The sequence below is a fragment of the Otolemur garnettii genome, unplaced genomic scaffold, assembly GCF_000181295.1.
Source record: "Otolemur garnettii isolate 467f Iridium unplaced genomic scaffold, OtoGar3 scaffold00006, whole genome shotgun sequence".
Lineage (NCBI taxonomy): Eukaryota > Metazoa > Chordata > Mammalia > Primates > Galagidae > Otolemur > Otolemur garnettii.
The window spans coordinates 35746785-35756622 of NW_003852401.1; the positions used below are offsets into that span (position 1 = coordinate 35746785).

At 41.3% G+C, this 9838-nt stretch overlaps 1 protein-coding gene across 1 annotated transcript in view; it reads right to left on the reverse strand.

The window, feature by feature from the left end:
* The window catches only part of GNA14 (G protein subunit alpha 14), a 197129-nt gene that overhangs the window by 186431 nt on the left and 860 nt on the right, over positions 1 to 9838 (reverse strand). The gene's annotated exons all lie outside the window — the stretch shown is intronic.

The following is a 9838-nucleotide window of genomic DNA, read 5'->3' on the forward strand; positions in this document are numbered from 1 at the left end:
CGGGTCCGGGCTGGGGATTCGAACCCGCCACCTTAGGTGTACGTGGCTGGCGCCTTAGCCGGTTGAGCTATAGGCGCCGAGCCGGTATGTGCTATTTTTAAGAAGAAATGTAGATGGTGCAATGGGAGAATGTTCTGAGGGACTTGACTTGGAGAGTCAGCAAAGACTTCCAGGAGGAAGAAATATTTAATATGTATTCTGAAAATGAGTAGCAGTTAGCTAGAAGACTAGAAAGGCAGAGTGTTGTAGGCAGACAGATCAATGTGTGTGGAGGCCTAAGAAGGATGCGTTTGGCCCACTGCGGGTTCTAAAGGAAGGGCCTGTGGCTAGAACTAGGTAATCACAGGGAATAAAGGCAGAGGTGCCATTAGGAGACATATAGAGGGTCTCAAACCATATGTAGACTTTCAAATCTGTCACTGAAGCATAGAAAGGTTTTGAGCAAGAAAACAACCATTCAGTCTACATTTTTACAAGGTCACTCTGGCTAAGGAGTGGTAGATGTTGAACTAATCCAGACAAGAGACAGGGGAAAGAAGAATGGCAAAGGTGATGGCAAGAAGTGGGTACTGCAGAGATTTGCCCCCTTAGGGTAGATTTTGGTGAAATGTTTGGCTCCAGAAGACACAAGCAGGCTGTGATTAAGACCCAAGGCTCTGGATACAGACTGCCTGGATTCAAACCCTGGCTCCACCCTGGCCAGTGAAACTTGCCTCATAGTTTTATGTAGCATGGAGAGGAAAATACTAACTATATCTCAAACACGGTGAGGATGATTCATGTAAAGTACTTAGAGTAATGATTGGATGTATACGTGTCACTGTTTTATTATTGCCATTTCCATTATTAGTGTTAGGTGAATTAGGAAAAGACTCTGGATTCTGGTATGAGTAAATTATTTCACAATGAAGCAATGGAAAAGAATCTCAACTACAGTTGTGGTTACATTTCAAAATCTTACCATGTACTATAACTAGGAAAAGTGCTTATGGAAATAAAAGAAATACATTTTCCAAATCTCATTTCATTCCTAAGACCCAGGCTTAATTTTAGTATCTTGATACTACTAATCAAGGCATATGCACATATTCAAAATGAGTAATTAGTCAAGATAGTGGATACTGAAAAAAAATAATCAATTCCGGATTTTCTAACTTTCCTTTAAGGCCCAGCCCAGCTATCTGTTCCTTTTATAAACCTCCCTAGGCCATCCCAAACAACTGGAGACCTCTAGCTACCATAGAAATTCTCTGTACTACTCAGTTGGTATCTCGTGTGAGCCACAATAAAGTATATATATATTTGTTCAACCAGTATTTGAGCTAAGCTCTGTTTAGTACTGTTGAGTTCTAAGTTGAGCAAAATCCTCATAGAGTTCAACAACTCATGTGAAAACTCTTCCTTAAATCATTAGTTGGCCAGATGTGACCAATCCAGTTATTCAGACCTTGGGACAAATAATGGCATATTTTGGAACTCCCATGCATTGACTGGTCTTATTTTTTAATCTTCTTTATATATAACAGCTCACCATTCCATGAAGCAACTCTTTTCAAAATTTCATATAAGACCACTTAAAATAGAACCTAGTGGGCTGATGGCAATATACAGAACTTAAATTAATTTCATGAAATCAAATACTTCATTAACAACTAGAGCAGTTCTGTTTTGTTTTAAATTTATACTATCTGGTTAGAGAAAAGAGAAAATTAATGTACTTATATATTTGATTCCAGACTTATATCCACATAACTTAACATTTTTGACATTTAGATGCCTTTGCATTGATATTTATATTTGCTATGGTGGTATACCAGTTTGGACAATTAAGTTCACAAACTCATCCTAGAAGAAATCCTACATACCCTATTGCTGAATATCACTATGGTCACCAGTTGGCAAGGTGGGGGGGGGGTACTTCAAGGTGACTGTAGTGATATGTAGCATTTTTTCCAGGATGAGTTCATGAACTTAATTGTCTGACTTGGTATGCTTTCCTGAAAGGCTGTTTCCAAGCCAACAGCATGGCTGATAATCAATGTTGCCTCAGAAACTAAGAAATTCAGCATGAAGACTCAGAATGAATTTCAGATCTCTGCCAATCAGCTACTTGTCACCAAGACCTGTGACATCTGCCCAATCTCTTCAGTTCTCTAGACCTTCTCCACCTTATTCCTACAATGAAGATTTGCACTTGTGTTTCTCAAGCAGAAAAGGGACCAATTTTTTAAAAATTTTTTTCTATAAGTTGAAGACTGATAAATTTATGAAAAATAAAAATAATCTTTGATGCGACAGCAATGTTAAATTGCTATACAGGTTTCTCGATGCTCACTCTCAATTTCTGTACTGGTCTTGGGTCCACAGACCCATACAGGTCGACAGCTGCATTTGGAGCGGCACTGACTTGGATTGCTATGACTTACCACTATGAAGATGAGATGATGATTCTGAAAATGATCCATTACTTTCATTTACTTAATTTTGGTTAGTAATATAATTAGTTTATATTTTTCGATACACAGTAGCTAAGCAACAGAAACAAAAGTTCTGGAGATGAGTTACTCAAAAAGGAGAGTTTTAATTTTGGCAGATTCAAGAGAGAAGTGGCATGGGTACTCCATCTGATGATAATTAACAAATGCTCATCAATATGGGACACACCTTTCAGGCAAAACAATAACAAATAAATTATACTTTTTCTCTCTGTAGTTAAAAAAAATTTTTTTAAAATTTATCAATTTTTTAAAAAGCAAACTTGACAACTTCAATATCATCCCTTAGCTGCTTGAGCTATAGGCACCAAGCTATGGTCTACTTTTATAACTAAGTAATAATGGGACTCTGAATAATCCTAAGTGCTTATTTTTTCTACCCACAATTTTAACATGTATGTATTAAAAAACATTTGCTATTTTATGTCACTTCTGATTGGCCAAGTATCATTCTGGCTTGTCAGTGCTCATGAATACCATTCAGCAATTATTACAATATTGCACCAGCCACAATATTGATTCAAGTGCCAGGATACAGGAACAAGACAGGAACAGTCCCACTCTTATAGAGCTTGCAGTCGAGTGGAAATAGACAAACAAGCAGGTAAGAATCTGAGGTTAATTTCAAGATAAAACTATAAAGAAACAAAATCACAGAACAGACTTGAGCAGCTAAGAGTGCATTGTGCAAGGATGACTTCAGGTAGCCTGATCGGGAAGGCCTCATAGAGAGATGAACTTTTGAGCTAAGATGTAAAGATAAGAAACAGGCCCAAACCTGGAATGAGAGAGAGAACAGAAAAGATTGTTACAGGCAGATGAAAGAGCAAGCTCAAAAGACCCAATGGTAAGAAAAAGGCTGATGTGTTCAAAGGATAGAAAGTCGGTGAGTGTGGCTTCAGTCCAGTGAACCCAGGGAAGGATAGTACATGCATTCTGAGAAGGAGGTGGGTGTTTGGGATGCATTTCAAGGGTAACGTATGACACTGAAGGTGAGAGAGATAAAGATATGGTCTAAGTTTTAAAATGGACCAGAAAAGGGCAAATATGGACAGTGGGGAATGAGGAGGACATTACAATAATGCCAGAGGATCACAGCTTCCAATATGGGAAGACTTGGTGAGATTTGGGAAATGTTTAACACCAGAGACAATGCTAGCATATGGGTTGCAGGAGTTTCCTTGAATAATAGGATACATGTATGGAAGGCTCAGATCCCAATAGAATCAAAGCATGATTTAAAAAAATTCAAGAAATCGTAGTAATACAAAATATGCCTAAATCATTAAAGACATCTGCCTCCTTTTCATGATCCCCTTATCTGAAAGTTTATGTTTAGATTTTATTTACCAATCCATTTAGAAGAAGCTATACTTCTTTCTTCCTTTATGGAAAGTCTTATATTTTTGTTGGAGAACTTTGTCATTTGGGACTGCCCAGAATCGGAGTGTCCATCATTTGCAGGAAGAATTCCAAGAAAGGCAGGAGGTAGCCCATCACCTTCCCTACGGTGGAGCCCTAAGGCTGGCACAATTTTATTTAACAAGCACTGAAAAATAGCCCTGACATGTGCCAAGCAGGATTCTACACACTAAAAATAATGACTCATATAGGGTCCTGATTCCCACTTAGCAGACGAGAAAACTAATACACATTCAAGGACGCATTTACCTCGTCCATGAAACAGCCTAAAGTTTAAACCCAGCAAGTCTGGCTCTATAGAACATGCTTCTAACCACCACAGCATTCTGCCTCTCCCCAGCAACCTGGTATAGTCAGCCTGAGATTTTGAAAAGTGACACGGGGTGCAGGAGATTGTCACCCCTGACTTGCAGCCCTCCCTTGGAGGTAAAGTGTCCTGCAGCATCAGCAACTGTGAGGGCAGTGGAGTCCCCTGGCTGTGTCCTTGGCAGCCCGACCTGATGCTAGTGTTTGCTGTGTCCAGAGTCTCTTGGATCCTGCCCTTTTGAAGAGCCTGCTCTCCAATGCCCAGCAATTCCGTTTCCTGCTTCCCCTCCAATAAATGATTCTTCTGCTCACATAGTCAATACCTAGAACCCCAGCCAGCATGGCTAATTTACCCATCAGCAGAGCGCCAATCATACATGATGAAAGCCAGGGTCCCTGCAGAGGCTCTGGAGTTCCTTCCACCAGGAGAGCCTCAGGTTCCTGCTAGTCACCTCCTCTGACAGTATTTCAGCCACAGCTGCCTGACACAGAGGGATCCCAGCCTGGCCACCCCTAGTCCAGCCATGTCTGTGATGCACATTCCCTGGCCAGAACTCATCGATCCAGGAGGGTACCCTGATCTCCTGCTAGGTGTGAGGCTGTGAAGTCAAGTCCCATGGCTGGCTGTGCCCTGGAGAAGGGACCCCACTGCAACTGCCCTGACACTTTCTCTTTCCCAATTTTCATTATTCAAATCTTCTAATTCCATGAGATGCCTTAGTGAGAATCCTTCCAAGAAAGTGTCCTCTTTGAATTTCAACTTCCGTCTTTAAGAATATCTGACTTTGCTACAACAATTCACTGAAAACCCCTCTCTCTGACTTCTCAATATCACTACCATTCTCCCACAGCCCTACAGATGGGAGTTATTAAAATATTCCTGCCTTGTGATTAAGGTGCCCTGGGAAAAGCACACAAATGATGATACAGACTAAAAGGTATCTTTTTAAAAGAAAAAAGACTCTTTAAAGGTTAAGACAACTTCATTTCTTTTTGCCAAACTCCATTGTCACATGTTTCCATTTTTTATCACAGTTCACAGTTTTAAACTCATTAAAGCCTTAAAATTTTCACCCTCTAACAACATGATTTAGAAACTTGGTTCTTTAGGTACTTAGAGATTGTTCTGGTAAGTGATTTGAATTAGTGGACTTGGCATCTTTGTTTCAAGTGGTTTAAACATCTTAAAAGAAAAGGTGCAGTTCTCCCCTTGGAGAAACGGCTGTTTTCATCCCCGGCTGGGGAAGGATGGGTACAAGATGAGCTTAGAGCATACTGTTATACCATTAAGTAAGGAAGAGTTCAACAAAAATGATGGGGACATGTCACAGTGACACAGGAGCCAGCTTGAAGAGATCTCATTGCACATATCTGATACAGTTTGAGGAGTAATGAAGTAAAAAGCATTGGAGGAAGAAACAAAGAATTCATGAGTCTGTATAGATAATAAACAAACAGGGGCAAATGTAACCTTGCAGCAGAATGTCAAGTGCAACTGGCAAGTATGGAGAGTGTGCTAGAGTTGCAGCCACCATGTTCTAGACTGGGTAGGGCAGGAATCTTCAGCTGCTTACTAAATCCAGAGGGACATTTTGATAAGCAGGGTATTTGAATGGGCTTAAGAAGTATCTCTCCACACAATTATGAAACAGACAACGTCTTGACTAGGCGATCAAATTTAACATCACTGGCACAGGGCAAATGGACATGGTGTACCTCCAGATGCCACCCCCTGAGAAGGACACAGTGGTACCTACCTAGCGCCCTAGTCAAGAAAGCATAGTTGGAACCCCAAGCCATAAGGAAATCAGATAAATCCCAAATGAGGAACATTCTGTTCATAAAGGGGAAAGGGGACTACAGTCTTCAAAAATTCAATGTCACAAAGGCAATAAAAGCCAGTGGAAAGATTCCAGATTAAGGAAACTAAAAGAACACGAGAACCAAATGGGGACCCTGAGCCTACTCTGGCCTCTATACTGGAGGGAGAGGAAATGCCGCTAATGATATTTTGGGTTGACTGACAAAACTGGGATAAGAGTAACAGATGGGACCCAACCTAATTGCAGCAAGGCTAAATTTACTTACATTTCATAAGTGAACTTTGCTTATACATTTATACGAGATTATCTATATTTTTAGAAAAAACACGTTAAGTATTAGGAGTAAAGGCTATGATGTATACACTTACCCATAAATACTTCCCCCAAACTGAAGAGAACACAGAGATGGAAAATGGGGTAAGAAATTCAACAATAGGTGAACACAATGCACCTGTGTTGTTCGTATTATTCTTACTCTTGCAAATTTTTTATACATGTGAAACTGTTTCCAAAGAAAAGGTTTCATTTTGTTTTTTAAAGAATTGGGAAAGGAGATTAACTTCAAAGGGGCACAGGGAACTTTCAGGGATAATGGAACTATTCTAGATGATGATTCTGCCTGTGCCTGCACAACTGCTAATATTTTCCAAAATGCAAAGTGTACACTTTGAGTAGGATGTGTAGAAGAGGGGCTGGGTAGTTTCTTTTGCCTCCTGCAAGGCCTCCAGGGAGGGCTGTGTTGAGGATGCAACAGATACCTTACTTCTGGTGGGGTTGGTTTATTCCAGCCAGGATGGACATAAGCCACAGATAAAGCTCACAGTCCCCCTTTCTGAAGTATATTATGAAAAAAAAAAAAAACAACAAACACATATTTACATTAACATCTCTTTTATAGAGAACATAATACTCATACAACTGCTTAAGATAAAACACAACAACTCAATGATATCTACCCCTTAGAGAGCCTTCATATTATCCCAGCCACCAAGAACACCATCTACTGTCCTCATTCCCCCAGGTAGGTTGGGAGAGTTTGGGCATCTCTTACCCAAGCCCAAGCCCTGGCACATGGATGGTCTTAGCATCCTACCTTCCCCATCTTTCCAGGCTCTACCCAGATGATGCCTCCTCAAGAAGACACCTAAAGGGGGTAAAGACACTCTGACTGCACCATCTCTTCGTTTCTGTGGAGCTTTTATGTCTGCCTTCCTCGTAACAATTATTTGTGAACAACTCCAACTCAACCCTTGGAAATGAATCCCTGTACTAAGGACTGTGCCCAGCTTTGAAAGTCTATGGAATTGAACTAAGCAAAGATGAGGGAAAATGGACACGTTTACCATTTCACCCCTTTGCCAGTGACAATGTTGTCACTTTCTACCACAAAACCCACACCATTTGCACCACTTCCTCAAATGGACTTCCTGCCTAGGAACATGATACAGTGGGATTGTTATAACCAATTCAATAAAACTGTGGGGGGGGGGGTGCCAGATGTTCAACTCCTTGGTAGAAGCAGAAAGAGGGATTTCAAAATCAGTGTATGTTTAAGAAAACACTAAGGGAAACTCAAAGCAAAACACTCCTGTTAAAGCACTACCAGGGCAATTGGGACAAACTACTATGCAACCTAGAACTGGTGAACTAAAATGGAAAACAATGCCTCACGGGGGCCTGAAAATACTCAAAAATAGAACAATGACAGCTAATACTTACTGAATGCTCATTGCCAGACAAAGCCCAGAGAAGTTATGTCCACAGCTAAGAAACAGTATGGCCAGGGTTTGAACCCAGGAAGTCTTGCCTAAGAATCTACGTTTTTAACCTTTACATCAGTGTTATGGGTTGAATTATGTCCTCTCACCAAAATCAATATGTTGATGTTCCAACCATCAGTACTTCAGAATGTAACCATATTAGAGATAAAACCTTTAAAGAGGTAATTAAGACAAAATAAGGCCCTTCGAGTGGGACCCTAAACCAACAGCAGCTGTCTGCAAGTGAAGGAAAAAGGCGTTAGAAGACAACAACCCTGCCAGCACCTTAATCTTGAACTCTGAGCTTCCACAACGGTGAAAAAAGAAATTTCCATTGTTTCAGCCTCCCAGTCTGTGGTATTTTGTTATAGCAGTCCTGGCAAATTAATACAGCCAGCCAAAGGTAAATACCAATTCCCCTTCTTTCCAGAGAGTTCCAAGGTAAGGTCTGAATCCAAAATTCAGCCAGCAGAGTTGCTGGAGACAGTCAAACCAATTAACAACCAACACTTCTCCAAGCCTCATTCACCACTAAAATCAATAGCAACAACAAAAAGAAATCTCATTTTCCTCCATTTAATTGCTATTGTCCGACGCTTTCTTCCTACACTGACTAGTCCTCAGTGTTCTGATCAGAACTCATTTTCACCCTACTCCCATCTAAAGAACTGATAAGGAATATCGTTCTACTAAATTCAACTGTCTCCTTTACTCTCTCCATCTCCCTCTGAGGAGAAGGCATCATTATGACATTTTGCAATTACTACCTTTAACCAGACAACGGCTTTTATCTTTCCCTACTGGACACAGACTCATGCATTTATTAAGCACCAACAGGACACTACCTTTGGAAACATTCTCAAATCATTTTGTTGCAAAAACATGCTTCACTGTGAAAGAGCCTGGAGCTTTTCAAATCCTTCCATGCTTCAACAGAATCCCAAACTCCCATGTGCAGAGTGGAGTTTTCAACGGAGTTACCTAAGCAGTGGATGGTCTAATCCACCCATTAAAGAGACTTGGGTGAATTTTTTTCCCCAAACTGCCCGACCTCACACAAAACAGCACGCATCCTTCCCTGATTCCTATGTCATTGCCCCTTTCTTCATCTTGAGAAGAAGAAATGGAACCTGAGCCCCCCTCCTGTACATACTGAATGAAATCACAGGGTTTTAAGCCATCCTTGGCATTCTGGATAGCTCCATGGGATGTGTATTTTTCACAGGAAAGTTGTCACAAAGAGGATGTGCTAGTCACAGCTCAGCTCTGCAAGCTGGAAGTGTGAGTCTTGGGAGATCAGGCTGTGCCTTGAGGGTGTAGGAAGAGAGCTGGGGCAGGGCCCTGGGGAGATAAAGAGGACACTCCAGTCACTTGAATTAAATGATGACTTTCGGGGTGGAACAGTTTGCAGACAAACATTCTCCCCTACTTTAAATGCAAATGTAAGTATTTTACAACAAATAGGCTCATTACCAGTACAGTGAGGCTCAGCTTATTGTGTACTTTTTCTTTCTTTCTTTCTTTTTTTTTTTTTAAGAGACAGAGTCTCACTTTGTCGCCCTGGGTATAGTGCCTTGGCGTCACAGCTCACAGCAACCTTCAGCCCTTGGGTTTAGGGGATTCTCTTGCCTCACCCTCTGGAAGAGCTGGGATTACAGGTGCCCGCCACAACGGCTGGCTATATTTTGTAGCAGTTTGACCCGGGCCGGGTTCGAACCCACCCTCCTCGGTATATGGGCCGGCGCCCTACTCACTGTGCCACAGGCACCGCCCTACTGTGTACTTTTTCATAGGAAGAGCCAGCATTTCAGCATTTGCCAAGCTCCTGGCATAGATACTATACTTCATTCACTGACACAAATCAAGGGTATTATCAAGATGAAATAGGGTTCAGCAAATCTCTTGAAAAGAAAAAGTACGCAAGCAACTAACAACAGGCCAAACTCCTCCTATTCCTGGGGCCTGGGGCAAGAGTACAAAGGCAGGCAGCATAGTTTGCCCTGTAAAGTGAAGTATCAAGCAAGCCCCTCCC